The 12172-nt window shown below is 39.7% G+C and overlaps 1 protein-coding gene across 1 annotated transcript in view; it reads left to right on the plus strand.

Moving 5' to 3' along the window:
• The first annotated feature begins 5524 nt into the window (after positions 1–5524).
• LOC115439607 (rho GTPase-activating protein 22-like) overlaps positions 5525–12172 on the plus strand; it is a 48253-nt gene continuing 41605 nt past the window's right edge. Inside the window, exon 1 of the mRNA XM_030163458.1 lies at positions 5525–5539. The gene's annotated coding sequence lies outside the window, so the exon portion shown is untranslated. The remainder of the gene's footprint in view (positions 5540–12172) is intronic.

Here is a 12172-nt window from a genome sequence, read left to right on the forward strand (position 1 = left end):
CAAATTAAATAAAATATGATATGATAAGATAAGATAAGATAAAATAAGATAAGATAGAATTAGATAAGATCAGATAAAATAAGAAAAAATTAGATAAGATAAGATAAAATAAGATAAGAGATGAAAAGATATGATAAGTTAAGATGAAATAAGATCAAATCAAATCCAATTTTATTTATGTAGCGCCAAATCATAAGAGGAAAACATCTCCTACCCCACCTTTAAACCCTCAGTGTGAGGTCAGGCCAGGTTGGACAGAAGGTGGGTGTTTTTTCATCAGTGTGGGTAAATTAGCTCCTGGCAGCTTTGTCTCCGTTTCAGAACTGCTTCGTCCACTGTAATAGGAGGCTTGTCCTTCAAAAGAGCCTGGGCAGCTTAGGTGTTCATCTGGATCACGTCATTGACTGATGGACTTTGTTTTTGTCTGAATGTGTGAGACAGTGTGTGTGTGTGTTTGTGTGTGTGTGTGTGTGTGTGTGTGTGTGTGTGTGTGTGTGTGTGTGTGTGTGTGTGTTTGTGTGTGTCCTGCCACAGGATAAATCCATTGGTCATGTTTATTGTGGAGACACTAGAGACTCAGTCCTGTTGTAATAAGCAGATCGAAGACAGAAAACAGTTGTAAAATAAACACCCCCTGAACACACACTAACACATTACTATTAGATGTGTGAGTGTAACATGCGTCTAATATACAGAGTAGGGATTCACCGATCCGATACCAGTGTAACGTGAGGGTTCGCTGGTGGTTAATAGTTCATTCTTTACAAAATGAGACTGCAGGATGGAGACAGATTTCTTCTTACAACAGTGCTTTACTTTACACGTACCTTAACAACAACCACAACACTTCCTGAAAACCACAGCTCACATGACCGAACCAGCCAATCAGGAACTAACAGCACCTAGATCAGTAAATGTTAAGTGATTTAGAAAGGCACATTCAACAAGTTATTGTAGCTGCTTATAGACAACAAATGAAAATAATTAAATGTGTATGTGTGTAAATAGTTATTCTACAACATAAATGTACATAGTTATTTGTGTAAACACTGTCAATATATTTTTTTAACACATACCTGAATTAACTTATTCCCTGTAATTTACTCCACTGTTAAACCTTACATTCCTTCGACATAATTTGAACTTCTGAGCCTTACACCAGTATCGGGCATCGGCTCTGATACTCAGTGTGTGTACTCGTATTCGTACTCGTAAAAGTAATCCGATACACATGCACCGATACCACTTACGGCCGTGTGACATTCCCAGTTCAGTGCAGCAGGTACGAGGAGGAGGAATAATGTGTGGAGTGTGAAGAGTGTGGAGATTTAACCAAATAAATGACGGTGATAAAAGTAACACTGACTGACAGTAACGTTCCAGACACAGACAGATACAGACGCAGCGTTCTGTCCGTCCTCTGCGTGCATTCCATCTGTTTTCCAGGTGCTGGTGGATGAACACCCAGACGGAGAATACCAGTGGAACCGTGGAGGTAGAGGATCTGTTCAAAGAGTGACAGTATGAGTTAAGGCGTCCATACACTGTGCGATTTTAGAGACGATTTCTCACTCGTACGACTCTTTCTGGGATGGGGCCAGATGTGCCTCTAATGGTGTGTGGTGCTTGGTGCAGCGCACATGGGGGAAAGAGAAGTGATTAACACCTCACGACCAGCAATCGTGTGTTCACAAGGAAAACGGAGCTGTTTGAAATCCTGCTCGCTCCTCGTGAGGGTATCGTACTGTCACAGCAGTGCCACGAGCCCATGGGCCTCAAATTCTCACACTGTGCATGCGTGAATACAGAGGCGGAAGTGTGAATTCCCAGAAGCGGTTAGGGTTAATGTTTGTGCAAAAACAAACCAAAGCATGGTTGCTAATTCTAAGCTAACAGTAGCTGGCTGTTGTCCTAGTGCAGTTTAGCTGTTGCTGCTTCCCTCTAGTTCCCTTTGCTGTAGGATGACAGCCCATACTGTCCACGTCTGGACAACCAATTCCTGCACCAAACACGTCGTGGTCTTTTCTTCTTTTTTGATTCCTCACAGATAATGGCACATATTGCCAAAGTAGCTCGGTGGTTTTTGTTTAGCACTACCATTTCGTGACTCACGCCAATACACAATCGTCTGTGCACTTCCAGATTCCTTGGTATTTTAACGTTGTATTTCCAGATACAACACTGGAATGTGTGGTGCATCCTCTGGTGTATGGTCCTACAGTGTGAGCAGTCAGGTCGCATACCAGCATCGGTCCGTACAGTGTGAGAACATGAATCGTGAGCCTGACTTTACCATTGATTCGCACAGTTTGAGATGGAGCTGCGTGCAACGATCGAAATAATTGCACAGTGTATGGACGCCTTTAGAAAAAAACTACTGACACATTTAGGACAACTACCCAGAGCTGGGCTGGGGGTACAGAGTGGTGCGGACCGCCGCCAGCGGAAGTGAAAACCAAACTTATGGTTCATTTCTCTTTTCTCTTCCTGCTGAAGCTAAACTTTTAAACCTTACCAGCAAAAACTCTGCAATATTAGTATCACATTAGTGTTACCTCTGTCGTCTCCATGTTTGTTATTACTGACTTTCTAGTTCTTCTTTTGAAAAAACATTCCTCTTCTTCGTGGTATTTGTCCAGTATGGTTAATTCAGAGCAGCGCCCCCTGGTGGATTAATTGAGAAACGCTCATTCCAACACATTAAATGTCAGTAGCAGCACTTTGTTCCAGTCAGACTAATGACAACGACAATAAAGCACATTTACAAAAGGAACTAACAACTGGAATGGGATTATTAAGTACTCATATCCGTACTCGGTATCGGCAAGTACTCAAATGTAAGTACTCGTACTCAGTCTGGAAAAAAGTGGTATCGGTGCATCCCTCATACAGAGGGTTTTGTTATGATTGCATTGATTTTTTTTTTTCTCTTTTCTCAGTCTTGCACCCAAAGAAATCCTCCTTCACACATGTTCCCAAAGTCACAGCCGCTATAAAAATCTGTACAATTATCCTGCATCAACAGAGCAGCTTCCAACAGTGAAAGGACACAAAAGGAAAACAGCCCTAAGATGTTCTATTCCTAGTAATTATCTCTTTGCCTTTGAGGGAAAATAACAGCAGTAATCCAGCGTGGACATAATTACAGACTGGACTCCTACCAGTTTTGATTTTCTTTATCTGTATTTACTGCAGACTTAGTGAGCAGTGTACCCAAACAAAGCCCGTTCCTCCGTCATGTGCTGGGGTCTGGCCGGGAGCTTGTCTCAAAAGTATACATGAGAGGAAATGGCTAAATAATTGGATATTTTTCAAAGCTCTTTCTATTTAATCTCCGCCTCGAAGCTGTAAGCCCTCGATTGTATTGGTGTGAAGCAATTTAGCCATTTGGAAAACAACAGTAGCTGTGTAAACAGGATGGTTTCTGCTGTTTCAGTTCTGTTGAGCAGTGGTGTAGTGGTCCCTGGAGAAGTGGGTATACTCTCAATCCCCCCCCCCCCATTTACCTCTGCCAAGGAAGTTATGTTTTTGTCTGCGTTGGTTTGTCTGTCTGTCTGTCTGTCTGTCTGTGTGCAAGATAACTCAAAAAGTTATGGACGGATTTGGATGAAAATTTCAGGAAACGTCGATACTGGCACAAGGAACAAATGATTACAGTTAGGTGGTGATCGGAGGTGGGGGCATGAGGGGCCACGGGGGCCCACTGATCTGCCTTGGTTGAGGTCTGCGCTCTCCAAGTGCTTCTAGTTTTTTGGGTTTTTTTTTTCCCAGAAAAACGCCATTTTAGAAACAGTGACATATAAGACTACTCTATTTAGTTTACCCAAAATGTCAGTAGTATTTGTTCACTATTATAAAATTATTATGACTTGATCAGGAGCAGTTTGTAGGTTTTACTGGACACACAAGCAGCTGCATGAATGGAAATGTATTCAATATGAAGTAAACATAGGATAACGTTAGCCTTTCATAACGTTAGCCTACTCACACAGTTGAACTATTGGCGACAAAATCTCTCCTCTAAATGTGCAGTCATATGTCCAGTAGTTTAAAACAGTGACTCATTCTGAAACCACCTTAAAACTTACCTCAAAATTATGTATTCCATGAAAGTAGGTTCTCTTGATATGTGTCACTCATTTCAAAGATGTTTATTCTGCTTTTCTTGTTCACATCTTTCAACGAGACATGTCATGACCTGTCAATCAACTGGGATGGTACTGGCACCTGAGGTGTCCAATCAGGTTCCAGAGGTGGCCAACGCTAGTTACCTCCGCCAAGGAGGTTATGATTTTGCTGGTGTTGGTTTGTCTGTCTGTCTGTCTGTGTAACTCAAAAAGTTATGGATGGATTTTGATGAAAATTTCAGGAAATGATACTGGCACAAGGAACAAATGATTAAATTTTGGTGGTGATGGGGGGTGGGGGTGTCACTGATCTGCCTTGGCGGAGATCTGCGCTCTCCGAGTGCTTTTCTAGTTAGCAGTATTTTCCTCATCACCTCTGCTTCTGATTGGCTCATCAGTCCTCATGCCTAAAGTTAACCAATCTAATCAGTGAAGGCAGTGAGTACTAGCCAATCAGAGGCAGAGTAGGGCGGGTCATGGCTTCACCATCTGAGGGGAAAAAACCCAGATACGACTGAATGGTGTACATCAGGGAGATTTAGAAGTGGGTATACCCAATGAAACTAAAATTAAAACTATTATTAACAAGAAAAGCACTTGGAGAGCGCAGACCTCTGCCAAGACAGATCCCCCCCCCTCCCCGATCACCACCAAAATTTTATCATTTCTTCCTTGTGCCAGTATCAACATTTCCTGAAAATTTCATGAAAATCGGTCCATAACTTTTTGAGTTATCTTGCTAACAAACAAACAAACACGCACGAACACAAACACACAAAGCAAAGCGACCACAATACCTAAAAATGAGAGATAATTCCAATCATGGCATCGAAGTTTGGTAAGAATTCTGACGTGTATGATGCCTGTATCTCAGAGATTGATTAGAATTGTATGTTTCTGCTGTGTGTGTGTGTGTGTGTGTGTGTGTGTGTGTGTGTGTGTGTGTGTGTGTGTGTGTGTCCAAGTTTGTTTGGCATAGTTTGAAGGACAGCCCATTTCCCAGTTCGTGAACACAGACAGACAGAGAGGGAGAGCCTTGTTCCACTGCTCCTCAGGGATTTGCTTCTCCCCAGGGGTCCGAGGGAACAGACCTGCTGCCCACACTGGTGAATGAGCAGAGAGGGGGAGAAGAAAAGAGGGAATGAATGGACAGAATACATGAGTGAAGGGCAACAAGTGGGACTGGTTTGTCAGGTTTTGTGTCGTGGCCTGGCACCGAGCATGCGTCACTGGCAGGTTCTGATCGTCGGGTCTACCTGCGTACGGATCTGCTTCCAAACTCTGGACTTTGTGGCGGAGGAGAAGCCTCTTCATGCTGCAGCGTTAGGCCACAGCCAGACCCAGATACAGTCAGTCAGACATGGGGCCGGTCTGCTGCAAGCCCGACAGACTCAAGAAACAACATCTCCAAGGTAACAGGAAACAGATGCTGGAGATCTTTTACTAGTGCAGTAGTAACTGGGTAGACATGGGGCATCTCAGAGGGTTCAGGAATTTGAGGAGAAAAGCCTCTGACTTTTGAATTTGCAGATCGTTTTCCTCATAGTCATATTTTTGGCCAAATTGTGGTATCTGTGTTACTTTAGTCTCCAAACACAGCTACTTCATTTTACACAGACGTCACAATTTGACCAAAATATGACAGACAATTATGCTACGATCCAAATGATAAAATCAAAGAACAGAGTCCTATTACTGCTGTTTGTAGATGATACCATATTGTGTATTTAGCTTCTTTTATGCCTGAATTTATACACAAGTATATTAAAAAAATATTATTTGTGTTTTTGCTTTTAAGCAGGGGCTAAATTAAGTGGAGGTTGTTCATTTGACTAAAAAATATAAAATTGCTAGAAATGTGGGTATGATGCAAATTTGTGACAACAGGCATAATGGTCAATAGTAATGAAAAATTCAAAAAAAAAAAAAAAAAAAAGATTTTTTTTATGTTATGCCAGCCCTGCAATGTACTGGCGACATGTCCAGGGTGTGCCCCGCCTTTGCCCATAAGGTAGCTGGGTTAGGCTTCAGCGACCCAAGTGAGAATAAATCGGTTCCAGAAAATGAACGAACGAATGAACAAATGAATGAATGATTTTTTTACATCTCAGGAGATGGAGATGGTTTTACTGATGCCACAAAATCCCTCTCAGTGTCCTGACTAGATACATATCAAACATGCCTGAACACTGGGGCATACATAGACTATCTTGGCTGAATCTGTAATGGAAACATAATGGAAAATGTTTGATGCTAATTTGTGACAGTCAACGTGAATGGGTTAAAGAGTATTTGCTTTGTACATCTAGTCCCAACCTGTTGTGTAAGTTGGCTTTAACACATTTTATTTATGCTGTCTGCTTATTTATGCAACATTTTTATGCAACCAATTCCAATTTTCCTGGCTTGTTACATTATTAACAGATCAGTTGTGCAGTATCAGTGTAGCTTGGTGTCATTTACATTAGAAATACTGTGGAGGATGCATGCTGTGTGCACGGTGTACGTAGAATACAATATAATATGAGGCAAGAGCTCAAGGATGGCTGCAAGGTCATGTAGGAATGTTTGTTCAGTATTTCTGTGAGCGTACCCGTATATCTGCAGAAATAACCCTCTGAACACTACTGTACAGTTGTGTTTTCATTTGCTAGTTTGTTATTTGTGATTTGTTCTGGTACTTTCTACTGCACAGCTGTTAGGACGTTACATATTACACCATCGCTATTGTGCAAAAGCAATTCCCTCTGGTCAAGGCTCTAATTAAACTCTGGCAAGTGGGAATGTAATTTTGTGACATTTAAATGTTCTCAGTTACGTGAAAAAATGTGAATCATGCATGGATTTTTTAATTATAGTTAGGTGCCATGGGCGCAGTGTATAATCTGAACTGTAATAATGACATAATACTCATTTACTCACTTAGTCACTTCCTCTGTCTGCCGTTCTCATACATAATACCATTAATAAACAGCATAGAGGTCATATAAAGTTAATCCCCAACCAGTTCACAGAGTCCAATCATCGGTCGCATTATTAATAGAGAACTCAGCCTGCGGACCAGGAATACTAATACAGACAACAGTCAGTGTTCTGCATTACTCTGAGCACAGCTAGGAGACATTAAAACATGTCTTCACTGTGTGGAGGTACGACGTGTTGGAAAGTATCCAGTGAACAAACAAAACTGTAGGAGTTAAAACATGGGTCAAATATAACCCTAACCTCAACACTACAGATCTGATGAAGGGTGTTTTAAAGATACACTCAAGGAAAAAAGAAACGCACCACTTCCATTTTCTCGATTTTTTTCAGAAATATGACAGTTGTTGCAAAATTGCAAACTACAGTGAGTTCAGTACTATTCTGAGTCAAAACGAAATGATTGTTTTCCTGGTTCTGGTTGATTGATTTCGATTAGCAGTAAGAACTGTATTTGTGTATTCCTCACCCATGTCTGCTCATGAGTGAAACTCACAGATGAATTAGACCTCTCCTCAATTGTGCACAACCATTCCCACTAAAAAGAGGCCAAAATGGAGCAAAAACACATTTGTCCACAATGCCACCACTACTGCAACCTCAGAGAGATCAGGCTTTTGGCACGTTTCAGCTGGACGGAGCAGACGGGCCGTAGCCAGGGTGTTTGGACTCCACCACTCTACCGTTGGACGCCTTGCTGAGTGTCACCACACCACCGGCTCCTCCAACCACCGTCCCAGATCTGGTCGACCGCCTGTTACAACCGCTGCACAGGACCGTGCCAGTCGGCTGTCACATATCCATGACAGGTTGTGGCCCGATTTGGCCTGTTCTCTCTCCGGTTGCAATAGTCATGGCATTGTGGACAAATGTGTTTTTGCTCCATTTTAGTGTCTTTTTATAGGGAATGGTTGTGCACAGTTGAGGAGAGGTCCAATTCATCTGTGAGTTTCACTCATGAGCAGACATGGGTGAGGAATACAAAAATACAGTTCTTATTGTTAATCAAAATCAATCAACCGGAACCAGGAAAACAATCTTTTCATTTGGACTCAGAATAGTACTGAACTCATTGTAGTTTGCAATTTTCCAATAACTGTCATATTTCTGAAAAAATCGAGAAAATGAAAATGGTGCGTTTCTTTTTTTCTTGAGAGTAGTTTGACACTTTAAAATTTAATGAAGAACAATTACACTGGTCAACAACAAATTTATTGTTTAAGTTTTTTGAGCTGATTCAGGATAATTTTGGTGTGCTGAATCCAAAAATCACATTAATTTTGCTCGATCAGGTCAACTTTCTGAACTATGCTACATATTGGCTTTTTAACATTTTTGCTTACATTTATGGGCATTTTCACATCATATGATACAAAATTCTTTCATATTTCTTGCAATAAACGAGTTCTGAAGTTTTACTTGAGACCTGACCTGATTGAGAAAAACAGATGTCATTTTTGGATTTAGCGGTGCAAAATGGTCCTAATTCAGTTGAAAAAACCTAGACAACTTGCAAAAAACATTTTTTTGTAACCCAGTGTTATATATTAACCCTCAAAGACTCAAGCAGCCACTGGCAACCAAAATCATCTACTGATATGAAAAGTGTAATACCTGTTGATCCACTAATCCTGTCAATACATGTAAATAATTGTTGTAAAATACAGTTTATCATGTTTTCATAGTCATCAGATATGACCCATTTGGACATTTAGAGGCTCCGTAGTGAACATGGATTTGGATCAATGACAGTGGATGGACACACTGGTGTTTACATTTAGTTATTGATTAGTTTGCTGAAAAAGTCCCTTTTTCTTCAGTTTTCTCTGTTTTGATATAATAACCTTTGAATTTACACTGCATTTTCATGAACATCAGAATCGGAATACTTCATTAAGCCTAGGAGGAAATTGCGTTACCAAATATACATATTAAAACACAGAACAGCAATATGGACAATATGTACTAGACAATATATTATCAATATGACAATTAAAAGAAATATACATAAATAATCTGTGAATTAAATATAGGAAAATATATGATTTTCACTGAAAACTGTAAATTATGGAGGATAATATTATAAAAAATGGTGATAAATTACTTCAGAAAGGTTAAATATATATAGGAAAATAATCACCTAAAGAGTAATTTTTTTTTTTGCTTGAATTAAGCAAAAAAAAAAAAAAATCTTGAATTAAGCAAAAAAATCTGTTAATGGAACAAGTGAAAATTATCATGGTAAGAGTTCTTGAAAAAAAGATTTTCAAGATCTATTGTCTAAAAATGAGTTCTTATATCTCACTGAAAAGTTACTCTTTAGGTGATGATGTCTTATTTTAAATGTAATGAGATAGTTTGACCAGAAATGAGAAAACTACACTTGGTAAGATTTGGATTTTTGCAGTGAACTCATGGTCATTCTGTAGAATTGGTGTATCCTCTGCTCCATAAATAATGCCTGTGAAGTGGTGACGTCTTTTTGACAGTAGAGTCACACTGGTGAATTCGTATTCGTGTTGGAGAAAGTGTAATCGTAAAGTTGCATTTCATGTTTGTAATTTTTGGCAAAACTTTTTCAGTCTTATTGTGATAAAATACACACAATGCATTTTATGTACGACTGAACTCATTCAAGAGTTTGCAAATATTTATTTTTCGCACAACTATATTTATTTTTGCACAACTATAGCCTAATATGCACACAGATCTGTCATATTTTTTTTTATTTTTTTTTAACTTGTCTTGTCCAGCATCCTAACAGCAGAATGGTAGTCTGGCTCCTTTTGGTGTGGAACACATTTGCTTTGCCAAGGGAAACTTCAGAAAGTATATGAGGCTCCCCTTGATATTCTACTGACTTTATTATGATTTTTGTTGAACCACATTTCGATGTCAGACCTGACATTTGGGGGGGGGGGGGGTTGAAGGGAGAGAGCAAGAAAGAAAAAGGTGGCAAAGATCCTGACAAGAAAGTATCAACAATACAAATAGTAACAGCCATGGTGATATTGATAAAGGTAGCAATAACTACAACCAGAACTGAGTAAACTGGGCAGAAGAGAGAGAAAAAAACAAAACAAACAAACAAAACTACAATAAAATAAAATAAAATAAAATAAAAAAGACCTATGAAATGATGAATACTAGAAAAGCACTCAGAGAGCGCAGACCTCCGCCAAGGCAGATCTGCCCCCCTGATCACCACAAAAATGTAATCATTTGTTCCTTGTGCCAGTATCAACATTTCCTTAAATTTTCATCCAAATCCGTCCACAACTTTTTGAGTTATCTTGCACACGGACAGACAGACAGACAGGCAGACCACTGCCAGCAAAAACATAACCTCCTTGGCGGAGGTAAAAAGAAAAGAAAGCATGAACACACAGATCTGTCTTATGCACATCAATATGTTGACAGCTTCCTCATCCCATAATGATGTCAGAGATATGAATCCATCCATAGTAAAGAGTGTTGTAGCATCACTACCTGAAGAGCTGTTCCCAAAGGAGGATGCCACTTCCATCCCAAACCAACATAAAATATGTTATTTAGTGTTTGACCACACTTATCAGTGATATATGAAGAAAGCAGAGTGAGGTTTGTACCCCTCTGTGTTTAAGGATGAGTGTACATGAAACTAAATGCATCATGAAGAAGGAGAATTAGGTGGATGCTTTCAAACTACACTTAAAACCATCAGTCACAAAACTTAAACTAGGAACAAAAGCATGTTTGAGTAGGACAACGATCCACTGCTGAGCCTCCAAACTGGTGATAATATGGTTTCTGCATGTTGGAGTAGACACCATACAGCCCATAATTCAATGAGAACACTTGTGGGATGAACTGAAAAAGTGGGTTTGTGCAAAAAACGACTGCAATTCTGATTCATCTACACTTTAAAATGAAAACAGTGGCAGTTTCAACGTTTGAGGATTTATCTGTGTGCATTCTAATAAGCTGTGGCCTTAACACCAGGGTCACTGCACACATGAACTGGGACAAATTCTGCTGTGAACGTAGATGTAACATGACAAACTAGAAGCACTCGGAGAGCGCAGACCTCCGCCAAGGCTGATCAGTGGCCCCCCCCGTGGGCCCCCCCACCCCCGATCACCACCAAAATTTAATCATTTCTTCCTTATCCCATTTCCAACAAACCCTGAAAATTTCATCCAAATCTGTCCATAACTTTTTGAGTTATGTTGCACACTAACGGACAGACAAACAAACAAACAAACAAACAAACCCTGGCAAAAACATAACCTCCTTGGCGGAGGTAAATATAGCAGTGTCCTTCACAAGAGCTGAGCAGACATAAGATACGATGAATGATCACGCTGAATGATCAGCTTTTATACAAAACCAATGTCTTGTTTTCTGTCTGAAACTGTTGACAGGACTGTGATGTGGTGAGGACAGTGGATGCCATGTGCATTATTGGATCAGCAGGGTTTCTAAACGTCTCAGTTTTATCTTTGTTAAAACGCTGGAGTAGTGTAGACGCGAAATTTCTGCATTTTTAAACAAAAAAAAAAAATAGTATGTGTTTCTGCAGGAGGAATGAGCCGAAATTCCTGCATAGTTTTGGTAAATGTTTGTGGATGTTAGACAACTTAACCCTCATAGGACCCACAAATATTTATGTCCCAACTTCCAAATATATATTATCTTTCCTAAGTGATTTATCTCCATTTATGATAATATTATCCTCTGCAGTCTGCATTTTTAGTGGAAATTAGGTATTTTCCATATTTAATTTACTGATTATGTAAATGTTCATAAAAGCTCAGAATTCAATGGTTATTAGATTTTTAAAAAAAAGTGAAAAAAGTGAACATTAACTGAACATAAACCCAGTGTGTCCATCCACTGTCACTGATCCAACATAGGTTTTACTGGTGAATCAATGTTGTAGAAGATGACAGTGTTTCCACGGTAACTACAGAGCCTCTAAACGTCCAAATGGGTCATATCTGATGACCATGAAAAGATGACAAACTGTATTTTACACCAATTATTGACACATATTGATAGGATTAGTGGATCAGCAGGTATTT

The sequence above is a fragment of the Sphaeramia orbicularis genome, chromosome 19, assembly GCF_902148855.1.
Source record: "Sphaeramia orbicularis chromosome 19, fSphaOr1.1, whole genome shotgun sequence".
In the NCBI taxonomy this organism is placed as follows: Eukaryota; Metazoa; Chordata; class Actinopteri; order Kurtiformes; family Apogonidae; genus Sphaeramia; species Sphaeramia orbicularis.